A 25,245-nucleotide genomic window follows, 5' to 3' on the forward strand; every position below is an offset into this window, starting at 1 on the left:
TCCTTCACTATCTCCTGGAGTTTGCTCAAACTCATGTCCATTGAGTCAGTGATGCCATCCAACAATCTCATCCTCTCTCAACCCCTTCTCCTCTTCCTCTCAATCTTTCCCAGAATTTTCCAATGAGTCGACTCTTTGCATCAGGTGGCCAAGGTATTGGAGCTTAGGTTTCAGCACTAGTCCTTCTAATGAATATTCAGGGCTGATTTCCTTTAGGATTGACTGGTTTGCTCTTCTTGCTGTCCAAGGGATTCTCAAGAATCTTCTCCAACACCACAGTTCAAAAGCATCAATTCTTCAAAGCTCAGTCTTCTTTATGGTCCTACTCTCACATATATACATGACTACTGGAAAAACCGTAGCTTTGACTATATGGACTTTGGTTGGCAAAGTGATGTCTCTGCTTTTTAATATACTGTCTAGGTTTATCATAGCTATTCTTCCAAGGAGCAAGCATCTTTCAGTTTCGTGGCTGCAGTCACCATCCACATTGATTTTGTAGCCCAAGGAAATGAAATCTGACACTGTTCCACATTTCCCCCATCTATTTGCCACAAAGTGATAGGACCAGATGCCATTATCTTCATTTTCTGAATGTTGCATAAGCCAGCTTTTTCACTCTCCTTTTTCACCTTCATCAAGAGGCTCTTTAGTTCCGCTTCACTTTCTGCCATTAAAGTGGTATCATCTGGATATCTGAGATTGTTTGTATTTCTCCCGTCAATCTTGATTCCAGTTTGTGATTCATCCAGCCTGGCATTTTGCATGATACATCTGCATATAAGTTAAATAAGCAGGGTGTCAGTATACAGCTTTGATGTATACTCCTTTCCCAATTTTGAACCAGTTTGTTGTTCCATGTCCAGTTCTAACTGTTGCTTTTTGTCCTGCACACAGTTTTCTCAGGAGGCAGGTAATGTGTTCTGGTATTCCCATCTCACTAAGAATATCCCACAGTTTGTTGTGATCCATACAGTCAAAGGCTTTAGTGTAGTCAATGAAGTAGAAGTAGATGTCTTTTGGAATTCCCTTGCTTTTTCTATGATCTAGCATATGTTGGCAATTTGATCTCTGGTTCCTCTGCTTTTTCTAAATCCAGCTTGTACAGCTGGAAGTTCTCGGTTCACATATTGCTGAAGCCTAGCTCAAAGGAATTTGAGCATAATCTTGCTGAATGTTACTCAGCCAAAAAAAGTAGCAAAATTGTTTCATTTGCAGAGACTTGGATGGACCTAGAGACTATCATAAAAAGTGAAGTAAGACAGAAAGAGAAAAATACAAATATTGCATATTAACACATATATGTGGAATCTAGAAAACGGTATTGATGAACTTATTTGCAAAGCAGAAAAACAGACACAGATGTAGAGAACAAATATATGGATACCAAGAGGGGAAGGGAAAGGGGGGTGGATTAGGAGATTGGGATTGGCATGTATACTCTATTATATATAAAATAGAGATGAGAACAGACTGTATAGCACAGGGCACTCGACTCAATGCTCTGTGTGTGTGTGTGTGTGTGTTAGTCACTCAGTCATGTCCAACTCTTTGCAACCCCCTGGACCATAGCCTGCTAGGCTGCTATGTCCATGGAATTCTCCAGGCAAGAATACTGGAGTGGGTTGCCATTCCCTCCTCCAGGGGATCAGCCTGACACAGGGATCGAACCCAGATGTCCTGCATTGCAGGCAGATTTGTTACCATCTGAGCCACCAGGGAAGCCCACTTAATGCTCTGTGGTGACCTAAATAGAAAGGAAATCCAAGGAAGAGGGGATATATGTATATGTGTGGCTGATTCACTCTGCTGTATAGCAGAAACTAACACAAAAGCAAATATTAAAAAAATTGATGATGCCTAAATCAACTTAGCTCTCTGGTTGATTTAATGATCATATTAGCCTGGCTAATCTGTTCTGGATGTGATTGCAAGCAATAAATAAGTAAACTTTTGTAGTTTTAAGCCACTAACATACTTGGCCAATTAGTGACTGCAACATATCTTAGCCCATACTCATGATTAAAGCAGTTAACAGAAATTTGGAGTGTCTGCTGCAGGAAAGAAAAATTGAAGTAGAAATGAAAGGGAATGATAGTTAAAGAATAAATAAGGAATAAGCACTCATTCCTTATGTAAATAAACATATTTGTCTAGAAATTCATTTATTCAACCGTTATCTACTGGGAATAACATCATGTGAGAGGCTTTCCTAGGTCCTATGGGTACAGTGAAGAGTAAGACACTGTGCCTGTGTGCTAGGTCACTTCAGTAGTGTCTGGCTCTTTGAGACCCCATGAAGTGTAGCCGCCAGGCTCCTCTTTCCATGTGATTCTCCAGGCGAGAATGCTGGAGTGAGTTTCTGTGTCCTCCTCCAGGGGATCTTGCCGACACAGGGAAGAACTCAGGTCTCTCATGTCTCTTGCATTGACAGGTGAGTTCTTTCACCGCTAGCACCATGGGGGGAAGCCAAAGATACTGTTTGCCCTCAAGCAAATTGTGATTGAAGGAGGATTCATAATGATAGATAAATAATTAAAATGAAAATGTAAATATATAAGAGATGGCAAGATGGAGGTAAAACATCTCTTTCAGTAGGTTGAAAGTATATGTTTGATTGATATTGGTAATAAGAGATGTCTTGAACCAGGGTGAAGGGGTTGTGTCCGCGGGAATCAAAGTTGTGGAACCTGTATCAACGTTTTAAGAAAGGCAGAAGTAAAGGGCTTCACAACTGAATGTATGTTTGTGGGGAAAGGAATAATAAATAATAGTAAATCTAAGATTTTATGTCTTCTAAGTAATTGGCAAAAATACTCTTACGTGTTAATATGAGCAGCAGATCAGGATGAGAATCAAGCTGAAGAGGTACTAAGATGAGGCGGAGTTTGGGTTAATGAAGCCTTGTCTGGTTCTGGTTAACGCCAGCTTCCCACCCCCAGTGCTCTTATGTTTCCTCAGCACTATGACATGCCTCAATAAAATCACTTAACACACGGTGCTAGAAAAAACCCCTGCATCACCAATGTTTTGCTACAGCTGGCTTTTACCAGCTTGCATGGATTAAGTATGCACATTTTTTTTCCCTAGCCCTAGTTCAGTGACACAAGTTGACAGTTTGAAACCAGTCATGGTGCAAGCATTTACACCATAGAAATTGGCAAATGCTTCTTATCAGGCTCTCTCTTTCCCTGAAGAGCTAGTTGTTAAACATCTATCAACACATCTCTATGTGTAACTCTCTGCATCTCAGATTGTAAGTTTTTGGAGGGTACAGCCTGTGTCTTATCCATATATGTGTCCTCTTTTGGCAGGAGTGCAGCATTTAGTGGTGGCAATGGGTGGTGGTTTCACTGAAGTTCCATAAGAAATGTGGGTTAATTTAACAGATAATTAGAGAAAAACATCCTGCACACAGTTGGAAAAATGGTTTGGAGTTCAGTTTTGAGAGTGTAGCTTGAGTTATGTGTGGATTTGATGATAGTTAAATTTGAGAAAAGAAGAAATAACTCATATATGGAATGTGTTATAAAGTTGGTACAGCTGTTAAACTTAAATGTCAACATTGTGGAGGGAAAAATAAGCTTTTTAATACAGAGTTTGCTTTATCTTGCAATACCCTGGAACTGGAGTCTGCAAATGTATGGTTTGTGGAATCATCTAGAAAGCATGAGAAATGAGCTTTACCTTGGGTCCACTTGAGAAAAAAAATGGCATCACATCATGTAGATAGGCATAATAGTAATGTAGATGAAGTGTGCCTCTGTTTCACCCTTCAGAATCACTTTGTCTTAAGTTTCATAAAACATGAATGTATGAAATGTTATAAGTCCCCTATACAAACACTCAGAATAGACATAGATTACTACAGAGTAATCTAATTATAAGAGGATAAAGCTTATGTTCACTCTGAATAAAATAATAAACACCTAAATGTGTAGTAACAACTTAGTGAGCTACTTAAAGGGCAGTTGCAGAGCAGATTTTCAATTGGTACTAAAACCTACTGCAGAGAGAGAGCCACATTTTACATCATTTCATTACGTGGGATGTTTCCAGATGTAATGAAAAATGCAAGGTCTTCATTCTGGATGCTTGTTCTTTAATACAGCTAAAATAAAATCCTTGATCTTAAAACAGCTTAATAACATAAAGAATAATTACATTGGCCAAATATAAATAGAGTGCATGTAAATAATATATTCTAAGGGCATAAAAGTAAAATCATATTAGTTATGAATTTAAGTGATCATCTTTATTGAGAAGCATATTAATTCTATGATGTCCTGACTATCCCATAAAATAAAGAACATATGGTTACTATAAATATGTTAAGTCTAAAGCTGTGCCTTCTGGGGCAGCATGGTGAAATAAATCAGGTTTTCAACCTTTTAATATCATCTATGTCTCTCAAATCAATGTAAGTGGATACACAGTAAGGGACAATACTCAGTATTTGTGACAGGCTTTTTAAAAAATGGATTAATATATCTTTGTTAGAAATTACCTAGTCCCCTAAATGTATGTTCTAAGAATTTTCCTGCTACTCTGCTAATAATTTAATCACCACAATCAATCTGGAAAAAAAAATCTATTTCTATTAATTACACAGATATCATCATAGACAGGCTTTTAAACATTTTTTTGTTTTCTATATTTAAATCCATAGTACATGACCTTTTTTAAAAATGTCTAAATTTTCTTTTTTAGGCCTATACTGGCTATATATACTATTAAATAACTATGTATCTTGCTTAATCCTCTGTTTTTAAGCAAGCCAGAGAGCTTTGTGTGTATTTTCTCCACATAGGGCTCTTTAGAATTAATGTATAATCATAATGAGCTTTATTACTAAAGAATAAAATTATTTCCAGCTTCTGCATGGACACAACTGATCAAAGTCCAGATGAACAATTTTAAAGAACTAGCTTAATTTAAAAGTGCTTTGTCTAATATTTCATAATATTCAGTGATCTATTTCTACATCAGTTTTGTGTCCTTGAACTTATTTTTGAGATGGGGACATTTCTGTAAATGCCTCATAATATTGTTATAAGATTTAAAAGAGATGCAATTCTTTTCATTCTCCACATTAATGATAGTTACTATTAAATGTATCAGATAGTTTTAATTTTGATGAATTTGTAAATTAAAAACCATACAAAATGACTAGAAATCGTGTACAATGTACAATGATCATGTACAATGCATTATGTAAAGCTGACCATATATGTCACTAGTATTGCTTTATATTGTCAAAAAAAAGGATTTATTTGAAATACAAAATCTGTATTTAAAAGTCACTATTATGTTCAGAAGTGTTTCCTTGCATCTAGATCTGATAAAAATGCATTTTTATAATAAGAAATATAAAAACTAATTTGAAATCTAAAGCCTGATCTTTGAGTTCTAGAACAACCTCATCCTGAAAAGTTCGCATTTATGACTTCTTGTGCGCAGATATACACTCAACTACCAGCAGGTGGCAGTATGCATATGGAAGAATAATTTTTCAAACTGCTTTACTGTCTGAGCCACCAGGGAACCCCTTGCAAACTGCAGATTATGGCTATTACTAGCAAATACATATGCATTCATTTAAAAGCTCTATTTAGGAGAAAAAAAAAAGGAATTCCTAACTGCTTTAAAATCTCTTACTGTTATCTTCCTTATTGTACTTCAAGAAAGAGTATATGGTTGTCATTTGTGAAATACATTGTCTTAAACCTAGTGAGCAAGGGTGCATGCTAAGTTGCTTCAGTCATGTCCACCTCTTCGCGACCCCATGGAACTGTAGCTTGCCAGGCTCCTCTGTCCAAGGGAATTCTCCAGGCAAGAATACTGGAGTGGTTCTTAGTGAACCTGTCACTAAGAATAATATCTTAGTGAACCTCATGCTGACTCTTAGATAATACTTTTTACTCTAAATAAGTCAAAATATTACTCCATTAGGTGAAAGTTCATTAAAACATTAAAGTTTAACAACAGAAAAAAGACCCAGAATGGAATTCCAATTCACACCGAGCAAATGGGGATGGTGTTTGCAGAGACACTCAGTTTTTCTCAGTAGACCCTGAAGTCACGCCAGAGTCACACCAGAGGAGTGGGTTGCCGTGTCCTCCTCCAGGGGATCTTTCCGACCCAGGGATCAAACCTGCATCTCTTACATCTATTTGCATTGGCAAGTGGGTTCTTTACTACTAGCACCACCTGAGAAGCCCTAAGACTAGTGTAGTCCAGGTTTTCAGGAAGATGAGAATTACTGGCTGGCCTTTTACATGACTCTTCTCCGATCTGTCATTTAGGATCAAATAGGCCATTTAACTATGAGATCCTTTAGTATATATTCTCATGGCTGTTTATTTGTTGGGGGTTTATCCAGCTTGCACACATGTGTATACAATGTTTTATGTTCTAAAAATGTATGAAAAAGAAGGATAAAAATAGAATCTGAGATAGAGATGGACTAGTGTCGATCCTTCAAGATTATTCAACAGTGAAATCATATCATTTATCAAACTAGTAGGAAGCTTAAACTTGTTTCAAAAATTAGTTTGGATATATATGTAGCAACTGAAACATTTTTCTTTTTTATCCTGTGTCTCTTATCCCCAAAACCTATGAATGAAGGGTCAGAGATGGCAGAATATGCTATACTAGCAACCCTTCTCCACTCTCCCTGGTCATTCATGATTATGTTTTTTTTATTTTTTGGCAGAACATGTGTCAGCAGAATGACTGTAGAAGTTTCTAGAACAGGGAAAGTTGGTGTTTAGCAATAACTTAAAAATTAGGGTAGTGAAGTGGAGAAGGCAAGAAGTATATGAGAAACTGATGGTGACAGATGAGGTCCTTTCTATTTGCATTGGACTCATGGAAGTTTATTTTTACTTTTTTCTCCTAAATAAAAGTATATCTAAATAGATATATCTACACGTTTCCATGTTATATGTCACGTATCTTGTTCAAGAGTATAAATATGCAATGTAATCACATATGTATCTGAAATAAGAGAAACAAAGAGAATATGGCAGTAAAAATCTATGACTTTTCAATAAAAATTATTTTGCAGTTTAATGAAAGTTTTGTGAATTCTTCATCTGGAGTAACTCTAATGTAAAAAATGTTTTGAAATATATGTTATTTACCTACTAGCTCCTTTGTTGAAGAAAGAAGTTTAGGCATGATGGGGGGAGGAGAAGGTGTTGCTGCAGACAGCTCTGCTATTTTTCAGTTCTATTGACTATTGCAGCTTTTGAAGCACTGTCCTCAAGTTACTAGTAGATTCACACATGTACGTTAAAGATAAAATGGATAATATTAATTTAACTCAGAAATCTTCTCTACTTCCATCCTGTTAGGGGGCAGACTGTAAACCCTGGGCCCAATTCTGATACTGGAGAAGTATCCACATTTCCATTTTATGAGTTTTCCATACTTCTCTTTCACTAGTATCGTTCCTACTTTCTGACTTAGTGAACCTCATACTGATTCTTAGAAAATACTTTTTAATATAAATTAGTCAAAATATTACTCCATTAGGTGAAAGCTCATTAAAACATAAAAGCTTACAACAGAACAAAGACCCAGAATGGAATTCCAGTCCACACTGAGTAAATGGGGATGGTTTCTGTAGAGACAACTGCTCTTTCTCAGAAGACCCTGAAGTCACACCAGAAGTGCAGCAGGATTAAACTAAATGAGACTTGGTGTGACTCACAAGAAGATAAGCATTTTTGACCTTTCCATTCCAGTAACTTAAGAGAAATGGACTATATGGATTAGCCCATATGGAGAAACAAGGAAATTTTATGCAATAGATTTTAAAACTGCATGTGTCAGCTAAACGTGTTTCAAATTCCATATTCCAAAAAGAAAAGTGGATTTTTGAAAACTTTTTAAATTGTATTGAATTTTAGCATGCATGTGCAAAAGTACACAGATCAAATTGAATGGACTGATGCTTTGTTTTTTTTATTTTTACAAAACAAATGCACCTAAGTAACCAACAATAAGATTAAGGAATAGAACATAACTAGAACCTAATGGTTACCTAATACTAACTTCTCCATCACCACTTCTATGTAACCATATCTTGTTTTCTAATACCACAGATGAGCTTTGTATTTCATTGAACTTTATATAAATACAATCATGTAGTGTATATGCTTCTGTGTCTGGTTAATTTTAATCAACATAATATTTATAAAATTCCAGCCATGTAGTATCTTATTCATAATCATGCCACACATCTCATTGTATCATGTAAATTTCATCCAATTTGAAACTGTTATGAATAGTATTTCTATGAATATTATAGTACATATCCTTTGACACACATATGTGTGCATTTCTCCTGGGTATATAACATACATATATTAAGTTACATAAATTAGTAAATGCTGCCAAACCATTTTTCAAAGTGGTTGTACTAATTTATACTTTCCCTAATTGTGATGAAAATTTTGGTCACTCTATATCTTCACCAGTACTTATTATGGTGCATAATTTTCATTTAGTCATTCTCCCAGTGCACTTTTAAAGATAAAGTATATGTGTAATATCATATAGAAAACAAAAATACATGTGAAATGTATATCATATATTAACACGCATATGATATGTCACGTATACAACATGATACTAAAAAGAGTTTAACTTAGATGTTGCAGAGACTACCAGCCTGCTGTGGAATAAACAATTGACTGGACAGCCTACATGATCCTTGCCCCCACACTATTTTTCCCTGGAAAGAGAGAAGGAAGAGACCCTGAGGTCTGGAAGAGACCACACCTAATTACTTAGTGGCTCTCATATACAATGCATCATTAGGAATCTAGGTTGTATCTTCAAAGAGCTTACCTTTACCGTAATGCTTTAGAAGAATGCATCCGCCACCTGAGCTTGGAGACTGAACAGGGAGGACCTGAGATAGAGAGGCCAGTTCAAAAAGTACTGCTCTGTTGGACATGCAGGATGAGGTGCTGAAACAGAAGAGTGTATTGGAGAATCAGTCCAAGAATTTCAGTTGCTTTATATTTTGCACCCCCCTGAAAATGAGTCTCCACTCTTGAAAAATATAAACTCTTAGGTTCATTTCCTTCCTAAATTGTTACCTTGAACACAAAATGCTATATGTGTCAGCTTAATGAGAATTGAGCGAAGTTTTGGGCCATTTAACCTTCTGCTCCTGGGCCTAAATGGCATTTCATAGTTTTTGCCCTGAATGTTTATAAACTTCAACCATAATAGTTAAAAACAAATTCACTTCCCTAACAATTCTGGCCAAGTCAATCACGCATGATATGCCTGGAGAACTTGAAGAAGCTTTATAGTCAGACAGATGGACCTGAGTTTGAACTTTCAAGTTTTCAAGTCACTTCTCAGAGCCTTAGTTACTTCATTTGTCAATTTCGAATAGTTTAGGCTGGCTACTATGGGAATTGTGATAATTAGATTAAAGAATTTATATAAAATGCTTGGTACTGTCCCTGTAACACAATAGGTATGTAATAAATGATAGATAACAGTGTTAAAATTTATTATTAAATAGATTTTACATCTTAAATTTCTATCAAGATCAAAATGGCATGGTGTTTCTCATCTGTTATAAATTTGTTTATAGCATTCAAAGTAATAGTGGATATTTCATATTTATATACAATTTTCATTATTTTTTGGAATTTGCTACACTGAGCAACATTTTCAACATCCAAAAGGCTATATTTATTTCTACCGGTTTACTTAAATTTTCAATAAAAATTCTTACTTAATAGAGTACTGAAACAGAAAAAAAAAGACCCCATACTAGGTTTATTATAATGAAAATGGTTGTTTATGAGTATTTACTTTGTTACTCATTATATATATGTATGTACTATATATATATATTTATATATATGTAGAGAGATAAAGAGATAGATATATTTCTCCATAGAATCCAACAAGTTTGGCAAGCTTTGTATGAAAGTTTACTTTTATGAAGATTGCCACAATTTTGTATGAGTAGCTATATAAGACCAGCTTGTGAAAGTCTGTCATATCTTCATTCTTGCCTAAGAGCAAACTAAATGAAGTCAATAAAAAATTCTTAAGCAAGGAGAGTACAATGCCTTTATGGAAAGATGTTTGATTCTTGGCAGAGAAACAACATGAATTTAGGCTGCTACTTCAAGTGAAGTATTGTAAGAAAAAAAATTATGTATCTGAAATTTCCTCCAAACAATGTAGCAATGACAGGAGTTTCAATAAAATCTTACAAAGATGTGACTTATGCCATAAACTCATGATATACTAGTATCATCATGTTGTAGTTTATTCCTCCAAAACAAATGGCAAAATGTATATTAAAATACTTTAGGATAAGTTGCTAACTAATTTAAGAAGGAGTAGTAGTAATGAAACAATAATTTCCCATAAGTATCATGTAAATTAGCATTGTTCAAACAATTTTTGAGCTCTCAGTTTTAATCCTTTGCATTCTAATTGATCCTGTCACAATTCTGTCAAATAATTCAGGGATGAAGTAATACTTATCTAAACAATTATACTAAGTCACTAATTCTAATTCCAAAATTCCTATTAAGTTTGTTACTATGTTTTATATATACTGGCGGGCTTCCCAGGTGGCTCACTGGTAAAGAATCTGCCTGCCAATGCAGGAGACACAGGTTGCATTCCTGAGTCAGGAAGATGTCCTCTAGGAGGAAATGGAGTATTCTTGCCTGAAGAATCCCATGGACAGAGGAGTCTGGCAGGCCATTGTCCATAGGGTCACAAAGTCAGACACGGCTGACTGACTGAGCACCATCAGTATATACTGGCACTAAGAATGTGGTAGTGAATAAGAAACTTTCTTCCCATTAAGTTTATGTTGCAACAGATAAAAACAATACACAAACAAGAAATTAGCTCTGATTGTTGCTATATAGAAATTAAAAATAGGTTTCAGTGTTCACAAAAGATGACCATAAACAGATCTAAATGGCAAAGAGTTGGTAATCAAAGAAAAATCAATGGCAAGAACATGACAGACAAAAACAACCTGTCTGATGGGAAGACATGATGGTGGGCACCCATTATTAAGGCACAGAAAAATTATTCTGAGGCCAAAACACAGGAACAAGTTAGAAAGTGGAAGGAGTGAAGCTGCAGAGGTAGACAGGGGTCAGGTCATATAGAGCCTAGGCTTTTACTGAAAGTCATGTGAGAGTTTTAAAATTCTCCAATAAGTGATATAATTGATTGATAAGTGATTTAACTTGATTAACACTTAAAAAAATTGAAGATTGGGGAATGGATTATGAAAGTTCAGTAGAGGACTTTATTCAAAAAAAAAAAAAAAAGCAAATTAAATAGTCATGACAATAAAAGATAGTAGCCCTGAGTAGAGATGATCATAGTAGATATGAGATGTGGATAGATCTCGGGTAGTTTTAGGACTTGCTGATAGGTTAAATATGGGTGCTGAGATACATTGAATAGTCTAGGAAACCTTCTAGGTGTTTATTTGGTGCTGTTGCTATTTTCTTAAAATGGGAAAGACAGTGACAAGCAGGCTAAGGATGGTGGTAGAAGTTAACAGTTCTATTTTGTAATTCATTTTTTAAGTGTGTATTGCCTATTAGAAGTACACATGGAAATGTTAAGCTATTAAATATTAAAAAACATGAAGTTCAGAGAAGTGGTCAATACTAAAGAAGCTAATTTGGGAATGAATCATCATCATTTTAGAATGCCAGAAAGCAGGTATGGTGTATGACTGTACTTAATATCTACTACGACAGAGGACAAATATCTATCCAGTGCCTGGTAAGTCAAGAGTAATCTGGTATAGAGCTTTGAGACTTTGAACTTTATGTTAAAATCCAACCATTCAGCCTAGGATTCATAAATTTATTGACCATAAAGTATGTGAAGTTCTTGCTGCTGAACCCTGACTAGGTGGCCTCCACCTTGCCTCTTGACTCACATTTATGCTGTTATCTTTAATCTGGTTGATTTTCCACAGATCTTTCCCAATTTTTCACTGAGTGCTGAATCATACAGATTTCTCTATGCCTCTGTTTAAATCATCACATGTGATTCTTCTGGAAAAATGAATGAATCCAACAGGGTCATTATAATAAAATGACCTTACTAATGAAATACATATGTATGATTATTACATACACCAGCTAAGCACTCCTTGGCTCTTCAATTTAGAAATATTTTATATTTCTTAAAGTGGAAGAATACTTTTAAAACAAAAATTGACCAACTAAATAATCATTTTCAAAGATTTTTAAAACAAGTTTTAAAAATGGATAAATTCATTAAATTTACCCTTTGATTTTTGGCAAATAGGCTGGTAGTAAACTGACTTTCTGGGGCTTCTCTGGTGGCTCAGATGGTAAAGAATCTCCTTGCCAATGCAGGAGACCTGGGTTCAACCTCTGGGTTAGGAAGATCCCCTGGAGAAGGGAATGGAAACCCATTCCAGTATTCTTGCCTGGAGAATCCCATGGACAGAAGAGCCTGGTGGCTACACACAGTTCATGGGGTCACAAAGAATTGGACGCAAATGAGCAGCTAACACACACACACACACACACACACACACACACACACACACACAAACTGACCTTCTACAAATTCACCTACAAAAATGTCTATTTCTCCTGTGTAATTTCTGTCTAAGGTATTGAAGTGTGTGCTATGACTTGACTTTGTAAGGAAAATTTATGTATAAAAGCTGATAGATTTAGTGTTAAGAGTTATTAATCTTGTGATCTTTTAAAGTGAAAAATCAGAGGTACTTCTAACCCTACTAAACTGTTTCCTACCTTAATAACTGAAGAGAATGCTGAATTTAACTAGAGATTAAGGAATATAAACCCATAATCTTACCCATACAATTCCAAGGACCCCCTGAAATCTAGTCACAGATCTAAGGTTACAATACCCTGGGAACTTTATGCTAAAATTCAAGGCCACCTTGGTATCTATATCTTGGTCCCCTTGATAATCCATGTAGTAAACGGCAAACTATGTTGGACCTCCATGTTTCATAGCTCTTGGTAGGACATCATTTCTCAAATACTGAGCAATTTCTGGGGAAAACAGAGTCTTACAACGAACAGTACACTTCTTGGAAATAAAAGGTGCCCAACTATAGCAAACATAGCAACATAAGAAACTGTGACTTCAAACAGGATTCTGTGAAGTTAAAAAAAAAAAAAAAATTAAAAATTCTAGAAATCAACCTTGAAGGATAAATCTAATTTCCTGAGAAATCTTGGTAATGGGTATCCATGGAGTATTTGTGAAAGGAAGTCTCACAGCTGATGTAATATCCTAGCAATCTTATTAGGTTGGGTTCAGTCATTACATTTGAACACTAAAGTAAATTGCTCTTCTTCCCACTGATAGTTGGGAAAATGGATTATGCCAGATATACCTATGCAATTGGCTACTCACTTTATATTGTATAACAATTTTAACCTTCATGAAAGCCTTATCCATACATACACACTTTAAAACATCAAATAAACTCCAAAAATACCTCAAGAAGTTCTCATCATATGTGAAACAGAACGCCAGTCCAGGTTCGATGCATGAGACAAGTGCTCAGGGCTGGTGCAATGGGATGACCCAGAGGGATGGGATGGGGAGGGAGGTGGGAGGGGGGTTCAGGATGGGGAACACATGTAAACCCATGGCTGATTCATGTCAGTGTATGGCAAAAACCACTACAGTATTGTAAAGTAATTAGCCTCCAACTAAAATAAATAAATTAATAATAAAAAAAAACTAAAAAAAAAAACAAAAAAGAAGTTCTCAAAAGGATCTCCTTGTTCTTAAAAGGTGCCCTATATCACCTCCACGGAATTCTCAGGACTTGGCAGAGTGAAGTATCAAAAGCCACGATTTGGTGACCAACAGATGTGCTTCTCACTAACTATAATAGAAGGAATTTCTAATTTGCTCAGTAAATATTTATAAGTGCTTAACACAGTGGTTTTGGTGAAAATATAAAATTAAAGTAAGCAAAAGAGCAAATAACAACATAACTAAACATTCCAACAGGAAATTAGTTTATTCTCTCTGGTAGCTTATAGTACAGAACAAGAAGAAGAAAGTGTTAGTCACTCAATTGTGTTCAACTCTTTGCAACCCTATGGATTGTACCCGCCAGACTACTCTGTCCATGGAATTCTCCAGGAAATAATACTGGAGTGGGTAGCCATTCCCTTCTCAGGTGATCCTCCCAACCCAGGGATTGAACTGTCATACTTCTGTCATTACACTTAACTCCTGGTACTTCCGAAGGAATGATTTAATTATTACAGTACCAGGAGTTAAGTGTAATGACAGAAGTATGATGTACAGAGCTTCATGAAAATACAGAAAGGAGGTCACATAAACTAGACTAAGAAGCTTGAAAACTTTTACCAAAAATTGTAAGTTTAGACTTGAGTTTTGAGGGACAAGTAGGCATTAACTTGCTAAAGAGGAAAGCATGTATGCCCATAGGTCAGCATGTGCAATGTATGAATACATGGAATTACTTGACATGCTCAGAGTAAAACAAATAATTTAATATAATAGAAATTAAGAGTATTGTATATGTAATAATTGGAGAATCAGACCATCAAGGGCCTTTTGTGTTCAGTGGAACAACTGACACATGTTTTTCCTTTAAGTTTTAGGAAGAACTTAGAAGTCTTTTAAGCACATGAACACATAATTGTATTTATATTTTTTAAGTTTCTCTGAAAGGATGTTGGAGTGAGTGGAGATAGATTGGTTAAAAGGAGACCAGTGAAGAGGTTATCATACTAATCCAAGATAGAAGTGGTGATGGGCAGAAATAATCTTGGAAAGGAGAAAGGGAGCCACTTCCAGGAAATAATAGGAAGGAGGAATCTATATGATTAAACAGTTGAACAGTTATGAAGGGAGGGAGGAGGGAGCAATAGATGCAATTCTTAGTTTTCCCACAGAAATAGAAGGTGTGGAGACAAGAAATTGACAAATATGTTTTAAGGAAAATAATACAAATTCAACTTTGAATATGTTGTATATCAGGTTTGGGGGACATCAAATTTATTGTATGATAGGTGGTCAAATTTATGATGTAAAACTTAGCAGTATAACCAACTCTGAAAATAAAATGTTTTATTAGAATGCAATGTGTGTTACATAGATAAAAATACATATTATTTATTTAGATACTTGAAAGAATATAAAATGGATAATCTTTCAGCATTATATGTGAAGAAAATTTGAAAGGTCATCATGTTTGTTTCATATCAGGAATTGCTTCACATTTTGAAGGGTCTTGAAGAAAGTATGAGCTAGGTATGGCAGGACAAGTTGCACCTTCCTATAGCCATCAGAAAAAATAGAAACAAAACCGGAAAACACCCACAAAATAGGAAAAGATAATTGATTTGCTGTGTCCCCAGTGCTAATTTAATAAGAGAAAGTTCTCATAATGCAATTTGTTTGCAACATAATTTTACAAACAGTTAGTGTCTAAAAGTCTGCCAGAGAAGAACAATGGCAGCAGGACACTATTATATTGACACATTTAATTTCAGTTTTAGATGGTGTCTTTTCACTTTCCAACATCTCTGAAATATGGATGCATCCTAATATCAATAACATTTTATACTCGTTCTCTCCTAAAGAGCCAGTTCTTCCAACAGTCTGCACATGTGTCCAAAGTACAACCTTTAAATTTCAGGAAAAAGGGTTTTAGTTGTTTGAAAGATACCTCTTAAAGCATAAGGAACAGATAATCAAAGGATAGGGGATTGAATGCTGTGAAAAAAATTTCAAAATAAAAGAGCTAAGAGTAGGTTTGCCCTATATTATGTAAGTGCAAGAGCCCAGTATTAGTAATTTAAAACAAAATGATTCTTTTAAAAAATTCTCTATCATCAGTGCTTTGGAGCATCTGGATAAAAAACAGATGTCAATGACTCCAAACTTGAAAATTACTGAAAAAGTTGTACTGTGAATGTGAAATTTAGAAACACAATATTCAATTTACTGGCTTATTTTTTTTTACTTATACATAAAAAAATGGTGATTTATAATTTTTCAGAAAATTCTGCATAATTAAATTCAAAAGAATTCTCTCAATTTCCATAAAATTCTAAAAGTTAAGAAAGCATTGTACCATGGTTTAACTGGCAGTATGTTCTCTTCTTTTTAAAAAATAACATGCATTCACAACTGATAGTATTTTAGATAGATGAAATACTATATCTGGTGCAACAACAAAAAGACAAAAAACAAAGAAGTTGTTTCTGTAGCTGTAACTCTCTCCTACAAAGTTTTCTTTTTTCCTCTCCTAAAGTGGAAAAGAGAACCAATTAGATGATAGATCATTCCACAGAGCAAGATGGCTCAAGTAATCCTCACCAGCCACCATTTAGACTCTGAAACCTGGAATGATCACATGTACTCTGAGGATCTGCCTGTATGTTCACCCAGCAGAAGAAAGAGAGATAAAGGTGAAAGGATGAGCACAGAAAGGGAGGGAGTAGACGGGTGGGGGTGCGGGGTGGGGAGATGGTCCTGATTCCCAAGGCATGCAAGTTTTCATTATCCTTCTCTGAGGATCTAAATGACATTAAATTGCTCCAGCAGAGCAAAGGCAAGCCTTCAGACCTCTGGAACAACTTCAGACCATGAAGTTTTCAGGGTATACTGCAGGCTATACAACCCAGAGTTGACTTTAAAACAAGTGAATATTTACCAGGAAGCAGAGCTGTTGCCAGGGTAGGGAGGGTTTTAAAGTGTGGTTTAGCTGCATTAAGGAAATAGACAGACATAAAATGTTTTGGAAACTGAGAAATCAATGAAAGAATGTCATGGAAACCTTGATGGAAACTTCCCTTGAAGTGGTAGATGGGTTAAAAGATAAAAGTAGCTCAACCTTGGTGTATCTGTGATTTTGGACCCTTAAGTCTTTCTCATAGTTAAAAAGTGCAAAGGAAAACTAAGTATAGTTCCTGGGATCCTAATAGAAGGAGGGTAAAAAGCCTTTTTTTCTGTTGCAATTAGGCAAATATCTGTTCAATGTCATGGAAATATGTGTACTTAGACAAAGATTCAGAAACAATTCTTCTGAATGTTGGCAGGAAACATTTATCACTTTAGTACCTTTGTATTCAAACTCTTTCACTTTCGTGATATAACACATTGCTTATTGGAATATTTATACTGATACAATTATCCAGTAATAGTGTGAAAAATTATACGACAAAATTCTAAAAAGCAAATAATGCAATAAAAATGCATTCAAAGCACGGTCACATTGTATATTAGTTTTCTATTGCTGTCTAAGAAACCACAGCATATTTAATGGCTTTAAAACAATACTTGTTTATTAGCTCACAGTTCTGTAGGTCAGAAGTGTGGACACAGTGTTACTGGAGTCCCTGCTCAAGGTCCTACAGGTTGAAAATCAAGATGTCACGCAGCCACATTCTCAGTAGAACCTTGCAGTCTTCTTTCAGTTTGATGGCACAAATTGGTTCCTTATGGTTGTCAGAATCAGGTCCCTATTGCATTGCTTGTTGTCAGATGGAGGTCAGTTTCATCTCCAAGAGTTCACATGCCCTCTCCATCTTCAAAACCAGCAACGGAGAACCACCTCTCACACTTCAAATCTTTTTAGCTGGGAAAATCCGAGATCCTTTTAAGGGCTCACATGATTGGATCAGTCTCAGGCAGGACATTCTCCCTTTATAATGTCAATTGATTTGAGACCTTAATTACATTCTGAAAAGTCTGAACACAGTAGCACTCTCACTTGAGTTAGATTGACTGGGAGAAGACGTGTATTTCCCAGAGACTGGGAATCTTAGGTCATAATTCTGTCTATGACAGATAAGCAGATAGAGTGACATTTAGGCATTTGGAAATGCAGTGAATTACCTAAAAAGCACCATGAAATTAAAAGACGCTTGCTCCTTGGAAAAAAGTTATGACCAACCTAGACAGCATATTAAAAAGCAGAGATATTACTTTGCCCACAAAGGTTCATCTAGTCAAAGCTGTGGTTTTTCCAATAGTCACGTATGGATGTGAGAGTTGGACTGTGAAGAAAGCTGAGCACCGAAGAATTGATGCTTTTGAACTGTGGTGTTGGAGAAGACTCTTGAGAGTCCCTTGGACAGCAAGGAGATCCAACCAGTCTATCCTAAAGGAAATCAGTCCTGAATATTCCCTGGAAGGATTGATGCTAGCGGGAGGAGAAGGGGACAACAGAGGATGAGATGGTTGGATGGTATCACTGACTCAATGGACATGAGTGTGAGTAGGCTCTGGGAGTTGGTGATGGAGAGGAAAACCTGGCATGTTGCAGTCCATGGGGTCACAAAGAGTCAAACACAACTGAGCTAATGAACTGAACTGAACTGATCCTAAAAAGGATGCGGGTTGGGAATTTCTGAGCTCTTCCCCTTCACTGGAAATGTCTTGGCAGATTTCACCTCTCACCCTTCAATGATGTTGCCTTCCATTTTTAACTTGAAATAGGTCTTGATGAACCTTGTATCTTTCTCAAATATAATGGGTATCTGGTAGGAATAGCTTGGTAACATAAGAGTACACAGTTAATCAAGAATGGGACTTAACCAGTAACACCCAGCCTGATGTAGAACATCACTGATCTTGTCTGTGTTCAAAGAATTGCTATAATCATAGTTAAGTTTCTGATACAGTCAGCCCTCTGTATCCGTTGGTTCTGCATTTGCAGATTCAACCAACTGCAAACTTAAAATATTTGAAAAAATAATTCCAGAAAGTTCTGAAATTAAAATTTGAATCTGTCATTCATGGCAACTGTTTACATAACATTTATATTGTATTTACAACTATTTATTATAAATAGCATTTACACCGTATTAGGTATTAACATGGCTTCCCAGGTGGCATTAGTGGTAAAAATAAACCTGCTTGTCAAAGCAGGAGACATGAGACATAGGCTCGATCCCTGGGTCGGGAACATGCCCTGGAAGAGGGCATGACAACCCACTCCACTATTCTTGCCTGGAGAATCCTATGGACTGAAGAGCCTGGTGCAGTCCATGGGGTCACAAAGAGTCGGACATGACTGAAGCAACTTAGCACAGCACACAACACAGGTATCAATATTATAAGAAATCTAGGGATGATTTAAAGTATGATTCAGTAACCATTTACTGAAGCTGTGCTCCTTTAAGGTATGAATTTGTCTAGTAAAGAGATTGTGTTTTCACCACTGAAATTTCCTTCTGAGATTCCCTTACCATATTTATGGCATCATAAGACCTTTGCTAAGGCATCCAGTTTTCTTCTCTTACCTCTTCCCTATCAAAACAGATTCAAAGTATATGTTCTCACATCAGTAATTTGCATCTCAGTCTCAACTAAAAGCTATATAGGATATAGAGTATTTTCACTTTATGTTGTACCTTGTATTCATATAATGAAATAGTATGTCATTTAAAATTAATTTACTGATAGCAGGATATTAACATATGAAAATCACTTGAAAATTATTTTGAATCATTATTACTAACACATTGAACGCCTATTCTAAGGCACTATATTAAAACCTTTAAGCTAGCAACTTGTTTAATCTTCAAGCTTCCCCTGTGGCTCAGAGGTAAAAAAATCTGCTTGCAATGCAGGAGATTCAGGAGACACAGGTTGGATCCCTGGGTTGGGAAGCTCCCCTGGAGGAGGAAATGACTACCTTCCCCAGCATTCTGTCTGGCACAATCCCATGACAGAGGAACCTGGTCCATGGGGTTGCAAATAGTCAAGACACGACTGAGCGATTGAGCACATTGTCACATTATTTTAATCCTCACAGTGTATAAAGTGGTTATTATAATTGCACAATTTTACCAACAAGAAAATTGAAGTATATAGAAATAAATTTTAAGCAAATTTATCAATGTAATACAGTTAAGAATATGAACCTAGATAACTTGATTTTATTGATTGCTATAATAACTGCCTTCCACAAAGGACACCATTCAGTAAGTATGAATATGTATATGGGTAAAAGGAAAATTTTCCTCCTGAGGTATGAGTTCCCTTTGCCAGATGCTGCCACTGTGATCAGTGGTTTTCCCCCCTTCCAGGCATGTGTATATCCTATATGCAAACATATATAAAATAAAAATGACTGTGCATGAGATATTTAGCACAGTTAGGAGGCACTAACATGCATCCTCCTTTTTTAATGTGTAAAATAATACTGGAGATCTGAATATATTAATTTGGTGTTTGGGGACCCATTGTAGTATACAAATGCATACTGAACCATGAGACTAAGGGAACCACTGTCTCCTCTGTGTCACAACTGGCTTCCAAGATCTGTGACAAGCAGTTGGCCAGTTTTATAGGTGCTGCCAGAAGACTTGAAACTCTTGGATCAGAGACAACTTAATTTTTATGTCAGTTCCCATTGTTCCCAGCTCCCAAGGGGACAATGTACAAAGACCTAGGTGGAAGTGGCAACAAAGTAGCTTTGCATCACAGCTGAGAAGTATTAAATTCATGGAACTCAAAAGTTTTACTATGAATTGCAAACAAATTTGCCTGACCTTTACTCTGGAGGAGGCACTCAATTTCTTAAAGTTATTCTACATACAAATGTTCTTAAAGCAATGGTCCAGAGGCAAAAGGCAGTTAGGGCCTTGACTTGTAAGCCAAACAAAACTGAAAAAATCATAAAGAACCATCACACATACTCACTAGTTGTAGAGCTTTGGTTTATCACTTAATCCTTCTGAGCTTGGTAATCTGTAAAACAGTAGTACCAGACATTTATTTGTCTAAGGATGAACTATAATAATGTATTTTAAATCACATTGCAAACTACAAAGTACTCCAAACAAATGTTACAGTTGTTATTCTGATTGTCCTTGAAATCAAATATATAAGCGCTTTACTATGGTCAGCAAGTACATGACTGATCGGATGGATATTAACTTTGGCAATATTCTAGGACATGTTCACCTGGCCATAATACCAATTAAGTCTGAATGAGAGATTTAGGATTGTTTGGGACCCAACCCAGGGAGAGTTACATTAAAATTCTATGAATTAGAAGGGAAGATGTTAATTCATGATTAGAAAAAGAAATCCAACTCCTAAAAAGAAAGCAGGACATATTTTTATCCTGAAGAATACCTGGGTGTTTTCAGAATTTGATTAAGTGGTTAATACCAGTTACAATAATATGAAAAACCGCTTAACTAGCATATGGAGACATAAAGATGACTTGTATAAATAAAACTACCCAGCTGATTGTATCTCTACATAAAAGAAGGGCTCTTACTAATAACTTAAAAGTCTAATTTTGTGTGAAAAATACTGCTTAATTTTCTAACAGGTTAAAACTAAAAATATTTCATGCTTATTTAATATATTGTTGCACATATTGGATTAGTGTTTATACCTATATCTTCATTTAATATATTGCCAATTTTAGTGCCCATACTTATAAATTTAAAGTTCTTTCTTTAAGGAACTTATTAATAAAATAAGGTTTTATTAAGTTATATTTGAAGTTAAATATTTCTCTGGGTTTATTTTCCTATGGGAGAAGTAAAAAATTAAATTTGATTTGTTCACTTATCAAATGAATAAGGTGCACTATTAACATAGAAAGCAGTTAAATTTCTTTCTCTTTCTATTTCTGACTACTTAATCCTTAAGAAAGATAGTAAAAAAGCTTTCTTTATGTATAATAAATTCCAGATTTTATAAAATTCCCAGAAGCTTTTTAAAAATGTTTCAAAAGCTTTAAGATGTCTGCTCTCCCCAACCCCAGCAGGAAGCTCTGACAATAGTTAAATATATTCATCATATGTGGAGTACAAGAAATATGATGATGATGCATCAGTGTTGAAAAAATTGTACAGAGGAAAAAAACACATTACTCTCTTTGTTCAATTTGCAGGCTAATCAGACACAAAGCCAAGTTGTGAAGAACATGAAACAAAGAGCAAACTGGATTTGTGTGTGTGTGTGTGTATGTGTGTGCGTGTGTGATCTATGCCAGACCAAAAAGACTAGAGTAAGTAATTAAAGTAAAATAAAATGGAGTGGTATCATTTTTTTCTATTTTTTATTTTATTGTACTGGGGAATATATCACACGTAAAAAATGTTATATATACATACAATTTAAATAATAATAATAACCCAGATAACTACCACTCAAAAAATAGAATTTTGCCAATACCAGAGAAGTCCTTATGCTCCTCTATAATAGATATTGATCACTTTCCAGTATACTCTTGAATATTTTGTTAATCAATTCTTTGTTTTTCTATAATATTATGTATATATATTTCCTTAAAAAACTATTGTTTGTCTGTATTTTAATTTTTCACTTTCAATGAATGGGATTATTTTGTACACATTCTTTTTATTTCACTCATTACATTTTTTGAGATTCATCTAGATGATGCATTTAGGTGCACTTTATTCTTTTCACTGTTGAATGTTAATCCAATGTGAGATTGTACAGCAATTCATTTATATCAATATACTGAATTGATGATTATTTGTTTGTTGGTTGTTTTGGCTGTTGCCAGCTTTGGGAGCACTGACAGTCTTTCATTATTATGAACACATTGCAGGTTTTTGTACATGATTCCTGAAACACATATGCAGTTATTCAGTCTTACACTTGAAGATATATACTTAAGAGTGAAATTCGCAGGTGGTGCTAGTGGTAAAGAACCCACCAGCCAATGCAGGTAGGCATAGGAGATGCAGGTTCTATCTCTGGGTTAGAAAGATCCCCTGGAGGAGGCCATGGCAATGCACTCCAGAGTTCTTGCCTGGAGAACCCATGGACAGAGGAGCCTGGCGATGGCAGTACATAGCATCACACAGAGTTGGACAGGACTGCAACAACTTACCACACAAGGTATATATATCATCATCTTTAATTAGTTTTTTCAGTTTTCCAAAGAGCTTGAAGTAAGTTTGAACTCTGATCCTTCTTACATTGCTGATGGGAATATACAATGGTGTGTGTGTGTGTGTGTTAGTCGCTCAGTCATGTCTGACTCTTTGCAACCACATGGACTATAGTCTGCCAGGCTCCTCCATCCATGGAATTCTCCAGGCAAGAATATTGGAGTGGATAACCATTCCCTTTTCTGGGGATCTTCCCAACCCAGGGATTCAACCCAACTCTCCCTCACTATAGGCAAATGCTTTACTGTCTGAGCCACCAAGGAAGCCCCTAAGATGGTACAGACACTTACAAAATATATACAGCACTTTCTTAGCTCTTACTATATGAATCAGCAATCACACACATGGGCATTTATTACAGAGATATGAAAACTTACATTGACACAATACATAGGAAAATACCAATACATGAATGCATTAGCAACTTTATTTATAATAGAAAAGCTCTAACAATAGCTCAAATGTCCTTCCTTTGGTGAATGTATGGACAAACTCTGATACATCCATACCTGGAATCCATATAGTCTATACATGGTACACCACACACCACTAAAAACAATAAACTATCAAATAAGTCTAACAACCTGAATGGACCTGGAAAATTATTCTTTGTGAAAACGTCAGTCTCAAAATGTTTCCTGTTGTCCTGTCTCATTATATAACATTCTTGAAATGGAAAAACAATGTAAAGATGGAGAACATATTCATTATTGCCAGGGGCCAGGTAGAGTATGTATGTGTGTGTGGTGGGGTTACAGATACAAGTACAAAAAGATAGCATGCTAGAGCTGTTTTGTAGTGACAGGACGATTCAGCACCTTGATTTGGGTGGTGGTTATATAAATCTATACTTGTGACAAAAATGCACAGAATTGTATATTCACAGAAATTAATGCAGATTATAAAATGGTGAAAAGACTATATTCTGGTTAGCAGTGATGTGCCATTTCTTGGTTTTGATGTTATACAACAGCTAGCTGTATAATATGCCTCTATTGGGGAAAGGTGGGTAAAGAGTATATGAAAATCTGCACTATTGATGCAACTTTCTTTGAGTCTATGCTTCAAAATAAAAAGTCTTATGCCTATCATAATTAACTAAAGAATAAAATTTTTTTATTCTGGTGTGATTTTTTTTTTTTTTTTTATAAATTTATTTATTTTACTTGGGGGCTAATTACTTTACAATATTGTAATAGTTTTTGCCATACATTGACATGAATCAGCCATGGGTCTACATGTGATCTGGTGTGATTTTTAATTTTGTGTGCATGTGTATGTGTGTGTCTCAGGGAAAGTAATCAACATATACTATTTACAAAATGTTCTTGTCCCCTATTAGCCAATATAGACTGTTGATAGTATGCATATTCTTGTGTGTCCATTTATATACACTTACAATCCAACAGTTTCTCTACAAGAAATATATGAAAGCTAGCATCCATTTATTTGTGTTTAAAAATTAAGCTACCCACATTATCTAAATTATGCCTTGGTCACTGAACTCACTCTTTAAAGTATATAGGTGATATGACTATAGTCAGGTGTTCTGTACCACTCACAAAATTATTTCCTTACTTGTCTTTTGATTTTTTGCATTATATTTCCAAAGAAACCAAGTTTTTTATTCATTTAGAACATATGAACCAGGAGGGTATTTGAGGAGAAATTACTAATCACACGGTCCAATGTACACAAGTTGCTGGTATGAGCTTTTTTTCTGAGAACAGAATTGAAGTGAGAGGAATCAGAAAAGAACAAGAGGCTCCAGGAAAGGTAAGGAAGTGAAAAGTGGTGGAGACAGTTGGTGCTGACAGAGGCTTTTTCGATGGAAGCTTAAGTACTGCTTCCATCTCCCTGTGGTTGAACCAGGTGGTACAGATTTGTGGTTTAATAAATTGTTTTAAGTGTCAGACCTTTCAGGCCATTGCTCAGGATCCAAATCCAAAAAGGGGCCTTAAAATCACTCAAATGTAAACGAAGAGAGACTATGCTTACCAGATTCTTTTTAGGTAGAAGAATTATACGAGGTTGGGGGATTCTTTGATAATTTATTAAAGCATGTGAGTAAAGAACTGGGAAGGCACCAAGTATCAATTGAGCATCATTAAACTGCCTTCTAAGAAATGGACCCCATTAACTACAGGATTATTTGCTTTGCCAAGTACAATGTGGGAGTAGGGGAGACTTGTCTGAGAAAATGGGAAGAGACTGATGACACCCTCTAATTAACCGCCTTCCCTCCTTTTCTGCTACA

The 25,245-nt window shown here is 35.6% G+C and overlaps 1 protein-coding gene across 2 annotated transcripts in view; it reads right to left on the reverse strand.

Moving 5' to 3' along the window:
* LOC145524398 (uncharacterized) overlaps positions 1-25,245 on the reverse strand; it is a 1,208,145-nt gene that overhangs the window by 799,443 nt on the left and 383,457 nt on the right. For both annotated transcript variants that reach the window (XR_014067465.1, XM_081536537.1), the window contains 2 exons: positions 20,749-20,796; positions 8,863-8,984 (listed from right to left, as the gene is read on the reverse strand). The gene's annotated coding sequence lies outside the window, so the exon portion shown is untranslated. The remainder of the gene's footprint in view (positions 1-8,862; positions 8,985-20,748; positions 20,797-25,245) is intronic.

This window comes from Giraffa tippelskirchi, chromosome 10 (assembly GCF_054371585.1).
Source record: "Giraffa tippelskirchi isolate mGirTip1 chromosome 10, T2T-mGirTip1v1.2.pri, whole genome shotgun sequence".
In the NCBI taxonomy this organism is placed as follows: domain Eukaryota; kingdom Metazoa; phylum Chordata; class Mammalia; order Artiodactyla; family Giraffidae; genus Giraffa; species Giraffa tippelskirchi.